This window comes from Pangasianodon hypophthalmus, chromosome 3 (genome assembly GCF_027358585.1).
Source record: "Pangasianodon hypophthalmus isolate fPanHyp1 chromosome 3, fPanHyp1.pri, whole genome shotgun sequence".
Lineage (NCBI taxonomy): Eukaryota > Metazoa > Chordata > Actinopteri > Siluriformes > Pangasiidae > Pangasianodon > Pangasianodon hypophthalmus.
This window is the reverse complement of record NC_069712.1, coordinates 26,406,629-26,428,589: the sequence shown is the minus strand read 5'-3', so window position 1 is coordinate 26,428,589 and position 21,961 is coordinate 26,406,629. Positions and strand designations below refer to the sequence as shown.

Genomic DNA, 21,961 nt, shown 5'->3' with positions numbered 1-21,961 from the left:
ACACTTTTTGTACTTCTTCCTGTTCTTCATTTTTTTACCCCTAACAACAAGCTCAGTCCTGCTGTTTTTTTGTACCATTTATTTGAGGACAATGGGGAAAAGTTTTCATGCATGTACTAGAGATGAGTGAGCGCAACCTCAGATCTGAAAAGAATTTCATTACATTCTGTTGGAAATTACATTTACATTCTCTGAATGTTTGAATGTGGGCCATCCTGGATTTGCTTTTCCCATATTGTTGGATACTACAAATCCGAGCTGCCACTCAAGCTAACTAGCAAAATGGTCTTGATACCAGCGTAGATTATATACTAGCGTTTTGATTATGGGAGTGGAGAGTGCTGGCAAACTCATTGCTCTTCCACAAGTGTTCATCTGAGTTGAGAGCCGGTTACTGTGAAGGCCACAGTATATGATTTACATAATTTTCATACTCATTAAACCATTCAGTGAGATGGCAACATCGTCATCCTAGAAGCGACCACTCCCATCAGGATAGAAATGTTTCATCATAGAATAAAGGTGATCAGTCAATAGTTTAGTGTTGATTCGTAGTGATTCTTCCCTTTTATTGATAAGCTACATTATATACAATAATATAATATATAATAATATTGCAGTGGATTTGCTATATAGACTCACTGCCTTGCAGCGACAATATTAGTCACTCAGAGGAATGAGTTTTTAAAAACGTAAGAAAGAGGTACAGAAATTTGTGATCATCATATAAAAAATCTGACTTATTATCTCAAACTTGGACTTTATATCTCAAAATTCTGACTTCTCAAACTGACTTACCATCTCCAAGTTCTAATATCTCAAACTATGACTCATCACCTAAAAAAAAATCTGACTTACAATCCGATATATGACTCAAACTGACTCATATATATAAATTTTGACCTCAAACAGTCATTTTGAGATAACTTTTGAGATAATAGGTCAGAAGTTTTAAGATATGAGAAAAAAAATGAGATAAGGCCACATTCTAAAACAAGTTTGACTTAAGAGATAGGTCAGTATTAATACAAGTCAGAATTTTAACATAAGTCAAAACTGAGATAAGTCAGTATCTGAGATAAGTCAGATTTTGAGATAAGTCATATTCGACAGCCTACTGCTGCTGCCAAAATAGAGAAAAAAGTTATGTGATATTTTTCCCGCTTTTCTTTTCTACCTTCTCCTGAGACCACTGATTTTTTTTATATTAAAAATGACTTTCTGATGGGTTTATTTGTTTGTTGGTTACACATATTTTTCTATTTATGAACTTTGGACCTGCTCAAAGTGGCCCTGGTGACCCCATTTATACAGCTGGATAATATTACCACTGCTATTTAGATATGAACCATGACAACAATTATGTTATTAACATCAACATGATTAGATGAACTCTAGATACCATTAAGCTCAAGCTGAGCTGAAGTTCCACATCCTCAAATGTTACAAAATGTGATGGTGATAAGACAAGAGTTCTCTCAAAGTCTGACTGGCCAGGTTTCCTCTTACAGAATATCAGAAGGGAATAAACATAACCTGCACGGTCACAAATCTGTCTTCGACTTTCTACTAAACGCGACCATGAACACGAGCTTCGCGTGCACCCGCGCGCCCATACGCACACACGCACGCGCGCGCGCGCGCATCGTCCCTGTTTCCTAACGTGGAAACCACGTGTATTTTCCCTCCCTCAAACATTACTGACAATGGAGAGATCCATTCATAATATCTCTACACACTAACTGTTATTACATTTCCGCCATTTGTAATAATCAGGGGGTCAAAATGTGTTTAAATTAAACACAGCTACTCAGACTGAAGCACAACAAGAGAGCGCGCGCTATTACAATCTCAATCATAAGTTTATATATAGCTCATGTTATAGCTCATTTTATAGCTCATTTTATAGCTCATTATAAGCTCCCCAGGTTTCAGTAAACAAAATAAAGTAAGAATATACGGAATAAGAAGTACCATTAACGCACAAGACATAAGTTTATCCACAGCGCGAGACTGAATTCGAGTACAAAAGAAAAAGAAAAAAAAAAAGAAGAAAAAAAGGCGCGTGTTAGTCAGACTGTCGCTAAAAAGGAACAAAACAAAACCCGATACAAAAAAGATGAGTTAGTTTTCTGTCTAGTTGTGTTTAAAATTACCTTTTTTGTAGAGTGAAGGCTATCCTGTCCTTGTTCTTCGGACTCTTAGCTCGCTTGTGGAAGGGGTATATACACACACACACACACACACACACACACACACACACTCACGTGCTGCAGCTGCATTGCTACTGTGGCGTCCAAACCCACACTATACCACTGCAGTGTGCCTTAATAGCAAGCAACCACATATTGAATGTGCCCCCAAAATATTATTACAATATTCAGTTAATACCTACTGTCGAATGAAATGAATTCCTAGATATGAATGATTATTTAATTAATTATTAATATGACATTTTATGACATCAAACAATATTATTTCTCATGGTAAAGTATACTGCTACTAGTTTTCTTCAGCCTACCTTTCTTTTTTCCTAGCATAGCAAAAAGTTATTGAAAAAAATATTTAATTCTCTGTCAGCACTTGGGTAACTGCCTAGCTTCAATGTGAAAAACAATGTGTATTGAATATCTTTCATCACACAGTATCCTTATTTACATCTTTTCCAACACCGTCGTCATGGCTTGTAAAATGTGCTGTCTGGAAACTAAGTTCAGTGAAGCTCAATTCAATTTTCAGTTCAATTATATAGCATGTTTAACAATAGACATTGTCACAAAGCAGCCTTGCATAAATCCAGATGTAGATTTAGATCCATAATATCCATAGGCGACAATGGCAAGGAAAAACTCCTTGAGACTACATGAGGAAGAAACCCTGAGAGGAACCAGAAGTGAAAACTAATTTTAGCTTGTATTCATAATGTCTAAGTCCATGTGTCCTGGTCCTTAGGAGTGTTGATCGTTATATATTAGAGCAACAGTTTTTTGGGTAGTGGCCCCATTTTAGCGACCCAAAAGTCTTGCAATTCATATGACCCCTTATTTGGTTGTCAAATTATATGGTTTCAAAATCAACTGTTAAAACCACTTTCATAGGAACAAGCTGCATGGACCTGAATAGGAAATGGACCTGATACCCACTGTAAAATATGGAGGTGAATCAGTGGTGCTTTGGGGCTGTTTTCTGGTGGGTGATTCAGGGACTCTTGTGAACATAGACACCATAATGTTTTCTGCTATGTACCAGGATATTTCGGCTCGAAACCTGGCTGCTTCTTCCAAGAGGTTCAGACTTAGGTCAGTGTCTTTCAACAAGATGATGAAGCAAACATACAACCAAATAAACACAGAAAAAGGGTTAAAGAAACATAACATCTTATAGACTGACCATCTCCTACAAGCATACCCATCCTTGCCAAACATTACAGGAAAACACTCATTGTTGTGTAATGAGGTTGTCCCAATGTAGCTTATCAAAATCACATAACATCATGATGAAAGCACACATTTCTTCTCGCGGACGTTATCATCCACCCAAGATCGGTACTTTGATTTGGTGCACAAGGGCATTGAACTCTACTACACACTGTACCAACAGTTGGATTTGTTGGTTTAGTTGGGGTCAAGAGGTGCCTTTCATGTTATATTTGCATGAGTGTGAAGACACCCCTGAGTGTACCCTGGACATGTCTCGTCCACTTGTCTCGTCATTTCTGTCACTCCATCCAATATACTACAATGTTAACCAAAATTATACCAGCCAAAATTATACCAGCTTATTTTTGTAGTTTCTACATATAGTGTTTATATGTAGAAACTACAAAAATAAGCTGGTATAATTTTGGTTAACATGGTAGTATATTGGATGGAGTGCCGCTGTCTTTTGCTGTAAAATATGCTTAAGAGGTATTCCATTATATTATTATTCTTATTATTTTAAAATATTCCACAAATCAAGCTGATCTGCATAGAATTTCATAATAACGGTTGGTAAAACTTTCCAGTAACCCCACTGCATCCTTTTCCTTTTCATTAGAAGGAGGAAAATGATTCATACACTGACTGGACATGTATCATGCACCACAGGAGCAGTTTGGCACAACCTACTATTTGCGTGGTCTATTGCTCAGATTGTTGCTCCGCAATGGGTCTGTGATGTTGGTCACAAAAATTCTCAGTCAAGCAGCTCCGAACCCAGAGGATTCTCTAGGGACGGATTGGGATCCTGGTCTTAACTGGTCTGACCACATGGAGTGTTTGAAGGAAACATCACAGATATCCTGCTCTCCTAAGCAATCTACAGGCCTCAGACCTTGTGGCAGACCATAGTGACAATACCCTGGCTGATCTTGGCATGATCTGTCTATGAGAAGGAAGAGCATTACACATTACAGAAGCTGGATGTCGAGCAGATGTCTGTGTCTCCTACAGCTATAAAGACTCAAAATGTTTTCAGGGTTTTTCTTTATCTGGCTTTTCGTATGGCTCACTTGCTGCATCCGTGCTAGATTTACATGTTCTAAGGCCTGCTGCATGCCATTTTGCCACTCTAGGTTTCACCTTATCATCAGGAGATCACAAGCTACAATCACAATAGTATTACAACTGTATCCAGACAAAGAATAGTTTTGGAACACCCTCACTCAAGTTCCACTCTAGGCAATCACCTACTTTGCCTATATCGATGCACCAGCCCTGTGTGTTCTCAGTAAATGTAAAGAAGTATATCTACAATGTTCACTCACAAAGTTCTGTTTTGTTTCACAGTGGGGAATAGTTTATCGCAGTTTGTCTGTAGGACATTTTTTTTGTATCAAGCTCAATGATGACATTTGTGTTTGAGATCAAAAAATGAATATGAGATCATAGATCGGAATTTCAGCTTTCATTCTGTAATAGTTACATTTAGCTAAACTATTTAGAACAATTCACCTTTTGTTTGAACCCACCCATTGTTCAAGTGATCAAAAATATGGAAGCATATGACTGACAGGTTTTTCCTGTTGCCCAAATGTGCCCTGTTAGATTGATTGTTTAAACTATTAATAGCACTGAATGTCTACTCTTGGTTTGAGTCCTAGGTTTCGCCTATAAAGACTGCATTTGTTGTTAAAAAGGATAAATTAACATGAAGACCAGAGAGCTGTCTATGAGAGAAAAGGAAGCCATTTTGAAGCTGAGAAAAGAGGGAAAATTGATCTGAGCCACTGCATAAGCACTGGGCATAGCCAGTACAACAATTTGGAGTGTTCTGAAAAATAAAGAAACGACTGGTGTACCAACAACCAGACATGGAACAGGTCTGCCAAGGAATACAACAGCAGTTGATGATAGAAACATTGTGACAGCTGTGAAGAAAACCCCAAAAACAACAGTCAGTGACATCACCAACAACCTCCACAGGCAGGGGTGAAGGTATCACAATCCAAAGAAGACTTTGAGAGCAGAAACATAGAGGCCATACCACAAAATGCAAACCACTCCTCAGCAGTAAGAATCACAAGGCCAGATTGGAATTCACAAAAAAATACAGAGATGAGCCACAAAAGTTCTGGAACCAAGATTAACCTCTACCAAAGTGATGGAAAGGCCAAAGTGTGGAGAAAGAAAGAATCTGCTCATGATCCAAAACATATGAGCTCATCGGTGAAGCATGACGGCACCAATGCTTGGGCTTGCATGGCTGCTTCTGGAACAGGCTCACTAATCTTTATTGATGAAACATTTTGTCTGCCAATTTAGGAATGCATCCAATCTCACTGGGACGAACTTCATCATGCAGCAAGACAGTGACCCAAAACACACAGCCAATACAACAAAACACTTCATCAGGAAAAAAGTGGAAGGTTTTAGACTGGCCAAGTCAGTTACCAGACCTTAATCCAATTGAGCACGCATTTCACCTCCTGAAGAGACTGAAGGGAGAAATCCCCCCAAAACTAACAACAACTGAAAGAAGTAGCAGTAGTAGCCTGGAAAAGCATCAAAAAAGAAGAATGCAACAGTTTGGTGATGTCAGTGGGTCGCCGGCTTGATGCAATTATTGCAAGCAAGGGATATGCCTCCAAATATTAAGTGTTATTTACTTTAAGACTATCTGTTCCAATACTTCTGCTCACCTAAAAATTGGGTGGTCTGCCACCGAAGGTGCCATTTTGTTTAATATATCTAGATACAAATATCAGGAAATGAAAGCTGAAATTCTGATCTATCATCTCATATTCATCTTTTGATTTAAAACTAGATGTCTTTGGTATATAGCAAAAACAAAAGAATTGGCTTTGCCGTTCCAATACTTTCGGAGGGGACCGTATACCTCATGGTCCAATTCAGGTTTAGTCTTACCACCTGGAATTACAGCAAGTGTATAAAATCAGCTTTAACCCCACTCAGAACTGATGGATCAGAATATCTGCTTCTATCTAATGTGTTTTCCTACAGTTGAACAGGCAAAGCTAGACACTGTGGTTCTTGATTGCTACTGCATGAACTAGTGTTTCAGAATCAGTAACATCAAGAACCATTTATGGACCTCTTAGAAATAAGAATAGCATTCTTCAAATGATGAATAAACCATTTCAACAATGCCTGGTTCTGTTTTGAAGGGAAACACAGTTCTGCTTAGAACATATCTTAGGTTGTTAGGTCTCATGGATGTCCACTTCAGCAGTAATCTCTCATGACCTTCTAAGGATGAGAAACTTTCAGTACTGAGCCTCGCTTCTGAGTCTATGTCTCCACTGCAGTGATTGTATTGGAATGCCTTCGGTGGAACTGTTTTTAAAACCAGCACTCCACTACAGGTAGTACAATTGCAGACAATAATGATGACCTTACATGCTTCTCACAAGGTAAGAGCCAAATTTAAATTTCAGAAAAATGACTTTTGTCTCCCTCAATGCAAGCAAGAATAAGCAATTTAGCTAAGTGCTGGGCCTACCATAAGTCCCTCTATATACCGTGTGTAGCAACTATCAATTTTGCTGAGTAATACACACTGTTTTCCATGTTTTTCACAAACTGCAGCAGCAGCCTAAATCCTACACCAGTAAGCCTGGAGGAAAGGCTTCCAGTAGAACTTAGTCATAAATGCTATCCAGGAGTTCCCAACTTACACTGAACTTCTCTAATACAGACTGCTCCATTACAGTTTCCATGTGTCCAACAGCTCTCTAACCCAGTCACAGTAGTTGGAGTTGCAAAGAGTTTTCCATTCAAAATAGTTCCCATTCCTTTTTTGAGTGCAATCAAGCATTTCCTTGTATAAGTGGATTGGAAAATACAATTCATTCAGGCAGTGCTTTAATGATCCTCAGGGCAAAATGTAAGTGCTTAGTGTGATTGCAATAAAGCAAGCCCAGCCAAACCTCTAATGCATTCTGGTTGGGTCACTGTGCACAATAGACCTGTGTTATTTTCATATTTTTATCCATCCGATCCATCCATCACAGGCAATAACTACAGTGTGCATTAAATGAAGTGGCAAATGAGGGGGGCATCTGAGGCTATTGTATTATATGATGATACAAAGGTGGAGTTTGTCTGTTATATCTGGATGTCCTGACTGTAAATGCAGCAGGTTGAGTGAAGAAAAAACAAGGCTATTGTACTGTCACACATGCCACCCTCCATCTAAAAGGGAGCTAATATCCTGCTGAAAACATGTTTTCTGAGGTTGAAAATATGCCCTCTTGCCAGTTCTGTACATCTGTCACAAAGCCATATGCAGGGGTGGATGTTTTGCAGCTATCTTCATTTGTCGTATCTATGATTGTGGTTATATCACTTCTGTTGTGTGCAAGTCTGCACTGGATATTGTCATACCAACGGAAAGTTTTGCGTAATCCCTGGAGACTTACAGTGATGACCCTGGCATGAACTTCTCTGTCAATTCCCTTTTTTTTAAAAATTTTTTTTTTTTTTTTGTATATTACTCATTACATTTGTGCTGCAGCCCAGCCTGCTGGCCTTCACCACATACATGGTGGCTTACTGGCATGAATAAAGGTGTCCTTAACAAGATAAGCGGGAGCATGATGTCCCATGATGTGTTATACCTCCTCCCTTTCTTTCAAGGAGCAGGATAACCTGCATAACCTGCATTTTTTTAAAATGATAAATAATGTTTAGTTGGATGAAAAATGTTTAGTTATATCATTTATGTACAGTTGTTGTGTCTCTAATTGTAAAAAGAACAACTGTACATAAATGATATAAGGAAATGTACAAGATACAAGATCTCTACTCCACATAGACAGTCTTGGCTGCAAATCTCTCCAATCCAAATTACAACCGTAAAAACTATCATGGTTGTCTGTTCTAGCAGTGCCTGGGACCCAAATCCACCCTACCGAGAGATGTTATAAGACAACAAATTCTTTGCCCAGTGCACTTTTGGCCTGTCAACACAAATCAGCATTTGTATAAACAGCTCTTGAGCATGAGTGACCTCTGTCACGATGTGAGCGCTCTTGTTTATAGGCAAAATGGTTGTCAGAAACCCCAATATGTACTAGTAGTTACAAAACACATGTCTCTCTTTTTTTTTTTTTTACAAAAGCATCTGTGTTGTTTTTTTTTGCATGCCAAGTAGACTTTTACTTTTTGTTTTTCAATTTCTAAAAAGGATGAGAACATTTTGAACAACACTGTGTGATGCAATATATTATTTGGAATTGATAATAAAGCTATAAATCCCAGGCCGTTTCTTCAATATCTTGCATTTGGCCCTCTGCCCAAGCTCTCTCCACTAGTTTCTCCCTTAAGACATATTCCTGGGCTGGTGTCTAGCTCTATTCCTCAATACATTGCCCATGTTTATTCAAAACTGGCTGAAGTTTTATTTTTCTTATGGTTTTGGCTATAAACTAGTGGCTGCACAGAGTTTGAAGACACTATTTGCATTTACAGCCAGACTTGTGTGCTTCTACCTCCACCCTGTCTAGTCTAAAATCAGCCTGCTGTGGTTTGGGAGAGACTTTCTGTAGGCTGCCCTTGAAAATAACACGCAAACACAGAGATGGAAAGACGAAGGGGGAGAGACAGTGAAGGACAGTGTGAGAAAGACTCAGAGAGAGTGTGAGAATCATCCAGAGGAAAAAAATGTCTAAAATATTCAGTTAGATTATTGTATAAAAATGAATTATATTCATTCATTTTTATCTCAACTCTGTACTATGAAACAAAGAAACTATGTCAAAATAGGTTTCCAGGCACAAGATGTCTACAAAATTACATTTCTGAAAAAGTTTTTTTTTTCAAGGCCCCAGTGGTCCAGGAATATCAGTAAAAGACGTTCCAGTCTTCTTTGCTGTTCACACAAATTAAAATTCTGATATGCTAGGTTTAAAAAAAAATGCACACACAAATAATGACCTCACTATTATATCTGGCATTTTGGTTGAATTTGAGTAAACTTCATCACTGGTGGATACTTTATCCACCTGTGGTGTTTTTTGGGGTTGTTTTTTTTGCAGTTAAAGTGGTGTTTTTTGGCAGTTAAAGTGTTGTCAGTGCTAAATACTGAAAGTGCAAAACGGTCCTGAAAAGTGGGTGTGTTGCATGAATTAGAGTCTGTTCACAGCTGCTTGTATTCTTTACTCTTGTAAAGAAGCTGTTTTGGTTGTCTTACGGTTCTTATTTTTACTGACCGGGAGCACTTGCCAGTGTAACCGGGGACTGAAGGTCATCTAGTGGACGGAAAAAAGTATTGTAATATATTTTAATATTGTTAAAGCTTTTAAAGGAAGCTTTTTTTACATTTTTTTAAAGGAAGAATTATTGAAAAGCATTTGTGATCATAATGTAAACACTTGGAAAGCGTGTATATTTTATGACCCTTGTCCCAACAACTGCAAATTGACTTCCATTATAAGCAAGTTTTTAGTCAATAGGCCTTCTATTCTTTTAAATAAAGGAAAAATCCTATCTGATATAATCCCACATATACTGTAGATGTGATTACTTAATATTCAACACTAAAATGGCATTTAGTGTAAAGGTTACATAATTATGCTTCTATTCTTCCAGTTCAGCATGAACACAAATGCCCTAATGAATACTGCAAATACTGCACATCATACACTTAATACACAAAGATGCATGTGTTTATGATTTGACTGCAACTGAATTTTTTATTTAAATTACTAAAATTACTAAAAAGAAAGTAAGGCTCGATGTTCCCTGTGCCATATTCACAACTGATTTATTGATTTATTAACTTCAGCTTTAACAACTAGTCAATAAACAGGACAATTCAATTCAGTTTTATTTGTATAGCGCTTTTAACGACGGACATTCTCACAAAGCAGCTTTACAGACATATATAAATTTAAAATTGATGAGTTTATCCCTATATAATAAACTTGTTTATTTTGCTACATTTCTTTATTCATCATATACGCTTTTTTTTTTTTTTTTACTGCAGCAAAAACACTATAGTACTATAATTTCTGGCAATAGTCCAGTTTTCTCAGTGAAATCCATCTCTGGTTTAACAAGCAAGGAACCAAAGTTAAGTTTGATCAGCACTACATTAACTACATGCTGTTGGAAAGGGGTCAAATATGCAAAAGATGCTGGAAAAGCAAAGAATGTGCAGGAGCTGGAGGATTTTTCTGAAGAAAATTGCACAGTTTAATTGCTCAAGACAAAGAAGGGACTCAAGAACAACTATCACAAAACATAAAACAGTCATTGATCATCCAGTAAACAACACACAGTATTAAGAATCAAGCGAATGTAAACTTGTAAACTGGTTCATTTGTATACATTCAGTTATTATTTTGTCTTGTGGACTATATGTACACATCTGTTATGTGAAATAGCTTATTCAGGGCAGTACTAACTAAAAAACAAAATGCAATTTTTATGATCCCTCTTATTATTATTTTTTAAAATATGAATATTTTGCAGATTCTGCAAGGCGTATGTAAACTTATGACCCCAAATGTATGAGAGTGAATTTGGTCATGACACTGTGACAGACGTCAGTAAGCAGCCTACTTACTTAAGGCTTAGAGCTTTCCTACACACAAGACCAACAGTGAGCTTTGGCAGTTTCTTGGGATAGCTGGTTATTTTTGGATATTATGTAAAAAATGTGTCTGTTTCCTTTTGTGTGATCCCATAGCAATCAGTCTATTTTTGATACTATTAAGTCTGTTACACAATGCACCTAATTTCTTTGTTCCAGATTTTGCTAAGTCATGGAATCCATCACCCTGCACTTTTTCTAACTCTCCAGCATTTGAATTCTGAACCAGTTAGTTTTTTTTTTGGCAGATCATAATCCACTGGCACTGGGACTGGCACTGGGACTGGCATGCTCAAAACTGAATTTGGGCGCATGGCTCAAACAGCTGCCATCATGCAGAAAGGATCTGGCAAAGTGGCTTCTATTCTCACTGCTAAATCTTCTGAACTCTTGTCTTCTGTTTTAGATCTACCCTGTTGCCATGTGACTTTTTCCCATCCATCTGATTCTGTTTTTCTCATTCTTATTAGATGAGGTAAGTATTGGATGATTGTGAAATTGTGGATCCATTGGACTGTTGTAAATAATCATTTGCCTGCTCTCTACTCCGTTGTTATTAGCTGTTTGGATTCGGGAAGTTCGCTTTGGGAAATTCTGCCTATCAGAATCTGGATCTCACTTAAATACATTTCCAAATAGCTACATTTTAACGTAGAAAGGAAATAGGAAGTCAACATCATTTCTGTTAAAACATTTCTCCTGTTTAGCCAGGGAGTTATGGAAGCTATTGTGTTTCAATTTCCTTTTGTCTTTTCATAGGCTTGGCGGCCCTACGTAGAAAAGAAAACAAACATAGCAAATGCAATTCTGTTCCACCCATGGGACACCTATTACTATTTTTATATATTAAGGACCAAGAACAGGTCGTAACACTACATAACAGATCAGATCCTAAAGCATGGAAGTGTAAAAAAAAAAAATATTAATTAGATGGTGGCATGCGTATATATCGCATATATGTTGTATATACGTATATATCGCAGAGACAATACTTTTACTAGACAGACTGACAAATATATGTTTCACCAATTTCATTGGAAATACATTCATTCATTCAACTTCAGTAATCACTTTATCTTGGTCAATGTTGTAGTGGATATAATTCTTTTTAAAGTGGAATCGAAAAGCCTTCTGACTCTATGACCATCAGTGAATGCTTTACTGAGGAGATAATAGGTCCACATAATAATTAGGGCAATGTATGGATAAAGCTTTGATGCACTATTTTCTCTCTAAGGAGGTGACTTAGGTGTTTGTTCAGACCCACCATCACCTTGGAGCTTTATTAATGCACCTGTCTGCATTATATTTAAAACCCTGATACTTGCCTATAGTGCCGAAATGGAATGATAGAATGAACTCCTGCTTGTTGTCCGAATAGCTGATGTCCTTCCTGCCCTCGAACGCAGACTGAAAATGTTTCTCTCCAATTAGTACATACATGAACACTAAATATATGCATAAAAGTTACACCAATCAGCCATACCATTAAAACCACAAGCCTAACATTGTGTAGGTTCCTCTTGTGCCACCAAAACAGCTCTGAGCCATCAAGGCATGGACTTCACAAGACCTCTGAAGGTGTGCTGTGGTATCTGGCACCAAGATGTTAGCAGTAGATACTTTAAGTTCTGTAAGTTGCAAGGTGGGGCCTCCATGGATCGGACTTGTTTGTCCAGCACATCCCACAGATGCTCGATCAGATTGGGATCTGGGGAATTTGGAGGCCAAGTCAACACCTTGAACTCTTTGTCATGTTCCTCAAGGTGTTGACTTGGCCTCCAAATTCCCCAGATCTCAATCTGATCGAGCATCTGATGTTTTCAGTGTGGCAGGGCGCATTATCCTGCTGAAAGAGGCCACTGCCATTAGGGAATACTGTTGTCATAAAGGGGTGTTCTTGGTCTGCAACAATGTTTAGGTAGGTGGTACACGTCAAAAGGTTTAGGTAGGTGGTACGCGTCTATGGACAGCACTTTGGTCCATTTTAATGGTTTTGAAAGTGCTTTATAAATAAAAGTTGAGTTGAGTTGAGTTGAAAATAACAACGATATGAATGCCAGAACTCAAGGTTTCCCAGCAGAACATTGCCCAGAGCATCACTGCCTCCACCAGCTTGCCTTCTTTCCATAGTGCATCCTGGTAAAAGAAAACATGATTCATCAGTCCAGGCCACATTCTTCCGTTGTTCCATTGTTCCATTATAGGCACTTTCGGCGGTGGACAGGAGTCAGCATGGGCACTCTGACCGGTCTGCAGCTACGCAGCCTTATGTGCAGCAAGCTGTCAGGTGTTCTGACACCTTTCCTTTCTATCATAGCCAGCATTAACTTTTTCAGCAATTTGTGCTACAGTAGCTCTTCTGTGGGATCAGGCCAGATGGGCTAGCCTTCACTCCTCACATGCATCAATGAGCCTTGGGTACCCATGACTCTGTTGCCGGTTCACCGGTTGTTCTTCCTTGGACCACTTTTGGTAGGTACTAACCACTGCATGCCGGGAACACCCCATGAGACCTGCCATTTTGGAGATGCTCTGACCCAGTCATCTAGCCATCACAATTTGGCCCTTGTCAAAGTCACTCAGATCACATCAACTTCGAGAAATGACTGTTCACTTGCTGCCTAATATATACCACCCCTTGTCAGGTGCCATTGTAATGAGATATTAACAATGTTATTCACTTCATCTCTCAGTGGTTTTAATGTTATGACTAATGTGTGTTACTCACGCGTCATCACTAACTCCTGTTTTTGGCAGTGTCTTAGGTTGTTGGTGTCTAAACTTGGATTTGTTTTCCACTCATACCAGATGCCTCATTGAACTCTCACCATTCTCTAGGGGTTGCATAGACTAGTCGAATAATACATTTACTAGTCACTGCTGTGGGGAGATGACGACTAGTCGGGTGGTGGATAAAAACAGTGAAGCACACGGTAAAGAAAGAAGGTAAAAGTACTTTCATAAATGTACATTTTTAATAGGTACTTTTTAATAGGTATTTTAATTGTTATATTGAAATATTTCTGAATAAATGAAGTTTGTCAACTGGGATACAGTGACAGTCTAGGATAAGTGCATAAGACTATGCTGGGAAAAGTGTTTTGCTTTTGCTTTAATAGGCTTTGATATCATGTTGCATGAAGTCAACAAGACAAGACAGTGCTAAATCCCACTCAGCTAGTTTAGAGTCATATCAGCGTTGCACGGCAGCTCAAACAGGCCAAGACTAGTTTTCAAACCCTACCGAGGCCAGAGTTAACTATGGCATTAAAATCTCCATCCATTATTAAGCTAGTGTAGCCTAAAATGTAACTTGTAGCCGGTATATGGCATGCAGTTTAGTGTGGTCCTTGCTGCACAAAAAAAGGCCCAAAATAGTGATGCCCTGAAACAGTTTTGGTTTAACTATGGAAAAGATGACTAGTTGACTACTTTTTTGAATTACTGGTTGACTAGTAAAAATATATAGTTGTGCAACCCCATCATCCTTTCTTATCTGACACTGATATATACTCACCACTTAGTGCATAATGTTCAGTCTGTGCATTCACTCTCATCTGACACGAATACACTCATCAGCTAGAGAGTGTAATTAGTGTAATGTTAAAACCATAGCTTATTGTGTAAAGCACATATACAGAGGCCAAATTCTTACATACACCTATGTTAAAAATATTCAATCTCAGTTTTTCCCACTTCCACTCCTTTCATGTTACCATACATTTCTTTTAGCAAGTCAGCTACTTTGCCTCTACTTTGTTCACATCAGAGGTCATTTTAAAACAATCGATTGGAGACTGAGGTCTTGGATGAGTTGCTTGGATTTTACATGGCATTAAGGGCAAAAAAAAGGCATTGTCTCTAAAATGTAGGTTCTTTTACAGCCACAAGTGCACTCTCATTAACTCTTAATTATGACAACTGGCCATAAGCATCTAAAAACCATTACATCAATATCTGGAACCTTCCGGACTGTTTAAAGAGACAGTTAAATTGGTGATTGTAAACTTTTGACCCACTGCTACAGTTAATAAAAGCTGAAATTAATCTGTCTCTTAACTACTAGTTTGAAATGACCTCTTATGGAAATAAAGCAGATACCCTAAGTGACTTAACACAGGAAATATATGGTAACTTGAAATGTATGGAGTTTTAAAAAATTGAGTTTGAATGTCCCTAAGAGTATGTAAACTTTTGACCTCAACTGTACAGTATTTTACCTTATATTAGCGATCCTGCTAGTGGAAGAAAAGGTACCCGCATGAGGTCACCTCAGCCTATGGCTACAGTAAACCAGTGTATACTTACTAAGTAATCTTTGTATTATCATCTACGCTGAATAGACTGATCAAGGTCAGGCTGTAAGGCACGTGAAGAGGAGGAATAACTTCCTGAAATATCTCAGATAAACGTATTTACACTGAAGCTTTGCAATAAACTGCCCAACACATACAGTAAGTGGTCTCCTGTTCTTAATTATCCACTTATACTCATACTGTCTATATGATTTAATTACTCAGACTACTATAAGCTTTCCAAAAATCAAGTTTATTCTCAAAATTAATTTCCAAATGACAAATTAGTTGTCATTAAAACAGCAAAAAAATTGTATTTTTATCTTTTCATGAACTAATCAGTTAATAAAAGGTTAGTCAGTTAGGCTAATTAGTTATATTAAAAAAGTAATCATTCCTTGTAAGCCTACATGCAACTGGTGCCAGCTAGTGGTGTAAAAATCACTAGTTTTGCACGAACCTTTCACTTTTACTTCATGTTAAGGTACAAAATGTTAATGCAAGAATAAATATAACAGAATTTATTAATTATTTCAAGGTGATGAATGTCAAATTTATTGGAATAAAAATACTGACGTATATGTTTACACTATATGGCCAAAGGTTTGTGGACACCTGACAATCACACCCATATATAGGCCTTCAAAAATTCCAAACTGTTGCCACGAAGCGGGAAGCACACACCTGTATAGAATGTCTTTGCATGCTGTAGTATTATGAGTTCCCTTCACTGGAAATAAGCATGTTCCAGAATGACAGTACCCCTGTGAATAACCTGAGGTCCATGAAGGCATGGCTTTGGCCTCAACCCCACTGAACACCTTTGGGATAATATAGAACGCTGACTACGCCCCAGATCTCCTTGTCCAACATCAGTGTCAGACCTCTTTAATGTTCTTGTGCCTGAATGGACAAATCTCATCTCACACACAGCCACGTTCCAAAATCTAGTGGAAAGCCTTCCCGGAAGAATGGAGGTTATTATACCAGCAAAGGGGGAATAAATCTGAAATGAGACATTCAAAAAGCACACAAAAGTCCACAACATTTTGGGCATATAATGTATGAAAAACTTTTTATAAGCCTAGTCTTTGCTGTAAAATGATAATTATAATTAGGACTAGCTGTCAAATTTGGCATTTTTGTAAGATTAAAAAAAACTGAAATTATGCTTCAATTTTAGAATATTTCATCATTTCAGTTTATTATCTGTGGACATGAAAGCTGGTCATCCTGCTGACCCTTTTCAAGGAGGAGCTTCCTGTCAAACAGACACACACACGACCCCCCTATTGTTCACATTCCGTGATCACCCAAGTCACACTATCTAAATACGACAAGAGTAAGCTACTATGTTCAGCATTTCCTTTTACATTATGTGATTCATAATCATCAAGCTTTCAGTTCACTGCCAAGAGCTGTTTTCATTTCACTGATAATGAAAATCCAACTATATTTACATATTATATTTATGTGTATATTTCACAAACATCATTATTTCTTAAAGATGATTTGTCAGAAGCAATAATCCATAATGCATAGACTGCCATGCCATGCCAGAGATTACAAAAATTTTTTTTTTTACTAAACTATTGCCAATAGCTGGTACTTAACAACCCCAAATCAACTAAACTCTGCAGTTATGAAAGTGTAATCTGTCATAAATATGCTCATGTGATCCCTTCCTGGCCATACTTTTCCTGGCAATTGTTCCAGTATTTTTATTATACACTTGTGCTTATTTATTTTTAGCTGCGTAGTTATTTTTTTTATATCCAAATCCTTGAATTGTGCAGAGGAAAAAAAAAACTCTGTATCTATTATTTGTCTTAAAAGCTCTTTTATTTCTCCATATGGTGATGAATGATGATGGGATTTTTACATGAGTGCAACTACATATTTGGAAATAGAAGGAAAATTCAAAGTTCCTGGAGATTGATAGCATAAAAATATCTTCGTACTTGTATGCATATGTTGATGAATGCCAATCATCTGTAATTACCAGGCAGGTGCATGGCACAGCTAATTTGAATTTTGGTGACACCCACAAAACTCTATAAAAGAATATACCTTAGAAATACCTTAGCTATAGAATATCTAACTAAACTCAAAACACCTCCTCAATTAGCACTAATCGCTTTGGGAAAACTGAGTTACTGTCGAGTTTATTGTCATTACTAGTCGAATTATTCACTTTAGTAAAAGGATTTAAGTAGAAGAGAACATAATGCTTGAAGTATTTCAGCTATAGAATGACAGTGCAGGATGGCTGCTCATTAACTGAATTATATGGGTATAAAAGATACACTTAGAGACTGTGGCCTTGTCTGGGAGTGAGATCATACATGACATCTCAGGCAGTGCTGTGTAGGATATATGCAATGGGAGTGCAGCATCCCTTATTTTTTATTGTAAGCTCTGGGGTGTGTGAATGGGAGTCTTTTCCTGTGGAGTTCTTTACTGGGTGTGGAATAATTTATCTGTCCAAAATCCACAACACGGATGTCAGAAAAAATGTCAATTTTTACATACAAAAATGTCAATTTTTACATCATACTGTATGTGTCAGAGGTGCACAAAATGCAACACTGACCTTCAGCTAAGCAACTGAAAAGTCCAAACTGGACGTCACCTTTCTCAGCCTGTATGTAATCAACCTGCTGTATGGTGTGTCCTCCAAAATATGTCGAACAAGAACCTAGAAATAGCAATTGCAAGGTATTCCCTGAACACAGTAACTGGGTTAAAACCAGAAAAGCAGACAGATACAAGAACGCTGTTCTATTTTCTTTGAAAATAAATTTCTCAGTTAGCCAAGAGGCATATACATATACGATTTACCCCAAAGAGCACTGTTTTTAAATTCCAGGCAACACTTCATTTCACAGTTCAGTAAATGGATTTTATATATAACTAATTTGAAAGTGAAAGAGTTAGCAAAATGTTGATAGGAAGATTCAACACATACATAGTACACACCATATAAGCAACTCAGTCATTTGCCTTGAACTTCTTTACTCAATAAATAAGTAACTAGCTGACTATACAGCATGCAGTCATTATATTCCACACCAACATGTGGCATTGTAAGCATTTTTCAGATAATGAACTAAGTGAGGTTAATACAGATTGAAAGATTATGAATAGATCTGGCAGTAATATGAGCAAAGGAACCATATTGTTCATCAGTGTGCAGGAAATAATTAAGTAGCTACATGTTACTTGACTAAAATGAACATGCAATAATTGTTGATACAGTTAAAAATCAAAAGATTCAATTTTCAAGAAAAATATTAATGTAAACAATTTCAAGTTAAGTTGATTGATAATTCATTATAAAAGGAATTCAACATCCAGTCAACAATATTCCTCTAATATTCTTATAACCATTCTGTCCTTATGGACTCCTTAATGATATTACTACCATAAACCATTTTTATACTGCAACTACTAGTTTTGCAAGTTGTTCCTTATCTATCTGGTATAATAACAGTTATATGCTGTTCATATAGTCTCTGGGGAACGTCAATCATATAAACTATAAGTGCTCACAAAATTCCAGACTTGAACATGATGGACATGGTATACACCAACATCTGTGATCTGCACACACGAGGATCCTACCTTGGCTCCTGGGTCTACAAATCCAGCATACAGACCAGGCCAAGAACATCATAACCTATATACACTGCAGGCTGTACAACATCTGAGTACAGTCAGGTCCATAAATATTGGGACAGTGACACAGTTTTGGTAATTTTGCCTCTGTACACCACCACAGTGGATTTGAAATGAAGCAGTCAAGATGTGACTGAAGCGTAGACTTTCAGCTTTAATTCAAGGGGTTTAACAAAAATATTGCATTAACCGTTTAGGAATTACAGCCATTTTTTACAGAGTTCCTCCATTTTCACAGGCTCAAAAGTAATGGGACAAACTAATATAATCATAAATATTAGGATTATTTTTATTACTTGGAGGTAAATCCTTTGCAGTCAATGACTACCTGAAGTCTGGACCCCATGGACATCACCAAATGCTGAGTTTCCTCCCTTGAGATGATTTGCCAGGTCTTTACTGCAGCCATCTTCAGTTGCTGCTTGCTTGTGGGTCATTCTGCCTTCAGATTTGTCTTCAGTAAGTGAAAAGCAGCTCAGTTGGGTTGAGGTCAGGTGACTGACTTGGCCATTTAAGAACATTTAATTTCCAAGCTCTTGGGCTGCTTTCACAGTATGTTTTGGGTTGTTATCCATCTATACTGTGAAGCGCTGTCCTATCAGTTTTGCAGCATTTGACTGAATCTGAGCAGAAAGTATAGCTCTATACACTTCAGAATTCATCCTGCTACTTCTATCAACAGTCACATTATCAATAAACCCCAGTGACCCAGTTCCATTGGCAGTCAAACATGCCCATGCCATAACCATGTTTGACGGATGATGTGGTATGCTTTGGATCATGAGCCCTTCCTTTCCTTCTCCATACTTTTCTCTTCCCATCATTCTGGTACAAGTTAATCTTGCATCACAACTGGTCAGGCTTTTTTTAGAGGTTTTTTAGCAAAGTCTAATCTGGCCTTTGTGTTCTTGAGTGTTACCAGCGGTTTGCATCTTGAGGTAAACCGTCTGTATTTACATTCATGAAGGTGGCTCTTGATTGTAGACTTTGACAATGATAGGCCTACCTCCTCCAGAGTGTTCCTGACTTGGCTAGATGTTGTGAAGGGGTTGTTCTTCAATAAGAAAAGAATTCTGCAATCATCCACTTTAGTTGTTTTCTGTGGTCTCCCAGGCCTTTTGGTGTTGCTGAGCTCGCCAGTGCATTCCTTCTTTTTAAGAATGAAACAAATTGTTGATTTGGCCACTCCTAAAGTTTCTGCTATCTCACTGATAGGTCTGTTTTGGTTTTTCAGCCTAATGATGGCCTCCTTCACTTGCATCAACACCTCTTTGGACGGCATATTGAGAGTTCCCATGAACAGCTACCAAATGCAAATTCAACACTTGGAATCAGCTCCAGACCTTTTATCTCCTTAATTTATCATGATATAAGGAGGAAACAGGCCACAGCTGGCCATGAAACTGCTTATCAGTCAATTGTCCCATTACTTTTGAGCCTGTGAAAATGGAGGAACTCTGTAAAAAATGGCTGTAATTCCTAAACGGTTAATGCAATATTTTTGTTAAACCCCTTGAATTAAAGCTGAAAGTCTACGCTTCAGTCACATCTTGACTGCTTCATTTCAAATCCACTGTGGTGGTGTACAGAGGCAAAATTACCAAAACTGTGTCACTGTCCCAATATTTATGGACCTGACTGTATGCAGCAAGTGGCCACATCACCAGATGTGTAGATGTTAGTGTCTCCAATACCAACATCTGGGCACAGAGGTGGGTGTGCTTCTGAAAGCCAATGAAGTGCCTTTAGATTGGGTGCATATCTGCCATTTGTTGATTGCTGAAGATATTCAGAAAAGTTTTCTGGCAGATATGGGAGCACATTAAGGCCATCACTGACTACAACATACTTGTAATGGTTCTGCCGCAGTTGCGCTGATTGATTCTAGACACAGATGAATGTATGACTGAGAGGAAAACCACCCCTCCTCTCAATGAGCAACTCTGTCTATCCACCACAGAGAGAGTGAACAGCTCCAGATTTCAGTGACTTTAAAGCAGGACAGGGTATAAAGGCTTCACGTTGTAGCTTATTCTTCTTTAAACTAATATGTAATCATATTCTCAAACGATCTATTTAACATGCTAGACTGCTGACATGCTAACCAGGATGATTTCACTTGGCATAACAAAAATCACATTTTTGGTTCTGGTTCACTTACCACTCTCTCTACATGGCCATCTACATCACAGTTATTATGATAATCTTCCTTAATCTGTGATCACAGTTATTTCTGTGTATCATTGCCTAGATACAAAGGGCGGCTCATTTTAAACCACTGGCTCAATTTACCACACCTCTTATTTACTCTCCACTAAATACACTAAAAACAACGGGCCTCGTTTATCAATCTGTTAGTAAAGCTGTATGTAAATGTTTGCGTAAGCCAAACAGAACTAAAAATTTTCCACTGGATTTACAGAAGTTGCTGATTTTCTTCGTATTCAAGTGCATCTGGTGATCAGCTGTAAAGTGTAATGCGTGTTCCTGACACAGCTCATTTGTATTTCATGACTCCCATTAAACTCCCACAAAAAAAACAACAGATTTCAACAGAAGTAAACCAACACTCCAAAACCAAGTGGGAAAAAATAAGTACACCCTTTAAGTTAGTAACATGTAAACCCACCATTGTATGTGATCTGACCATGTCTTATCTGCTATACCCTGTTATAAGACACTCGTGTGTGTCTTACTATCCTTGTGAGGACCTTCCATTGATATAATAATGCAACTAATTCATACTATGAATTCACACCTAAAGCTAACTAACCTTGGCCTCAGTAACCAAAACCATTTTGCTCTTTTACCTTCTTAAGCTGCAGTGATTGTCTAAAAAAGCCATCGGTTCTCCTTTCCTCTTTTAGGTGTCCGTACCGGTGCTCAAAAACACGGCGGTTCACTCATTCACATGCAAAGCTGCTACACATTGAAAAGTTGCCAGCTCC

The 21,961-nt window shown here is 37.9% G+C and overlaps 1 protein-coding gene across 2 annotated transcripts in view; it reads right to left on the bottom strand.

The window, feature by feature from the left end:
• The window catches only part of slc29a1a (solute carrier family 29 member 1a), a 47,869-nt gene extending 25,908 nt beyond the window's left edge, over nucleotides 1-21,961 (bottom strand). Inside the window, exon 1 of one of the 2 annotated variants that reach the window (XM_026939419.3) lies at nucleotides 21,824-21,961. The gene's annotated coding sequence lies outside the window, so the exon portion shown is untranslated. Of the gene's footprint in view, nucleotides 1-2,156; nucleotides 2,303-21,823 lie in introns of those variants that run through there. The other variant, XM_053232980.1, reaches the window with a different exon arrangement.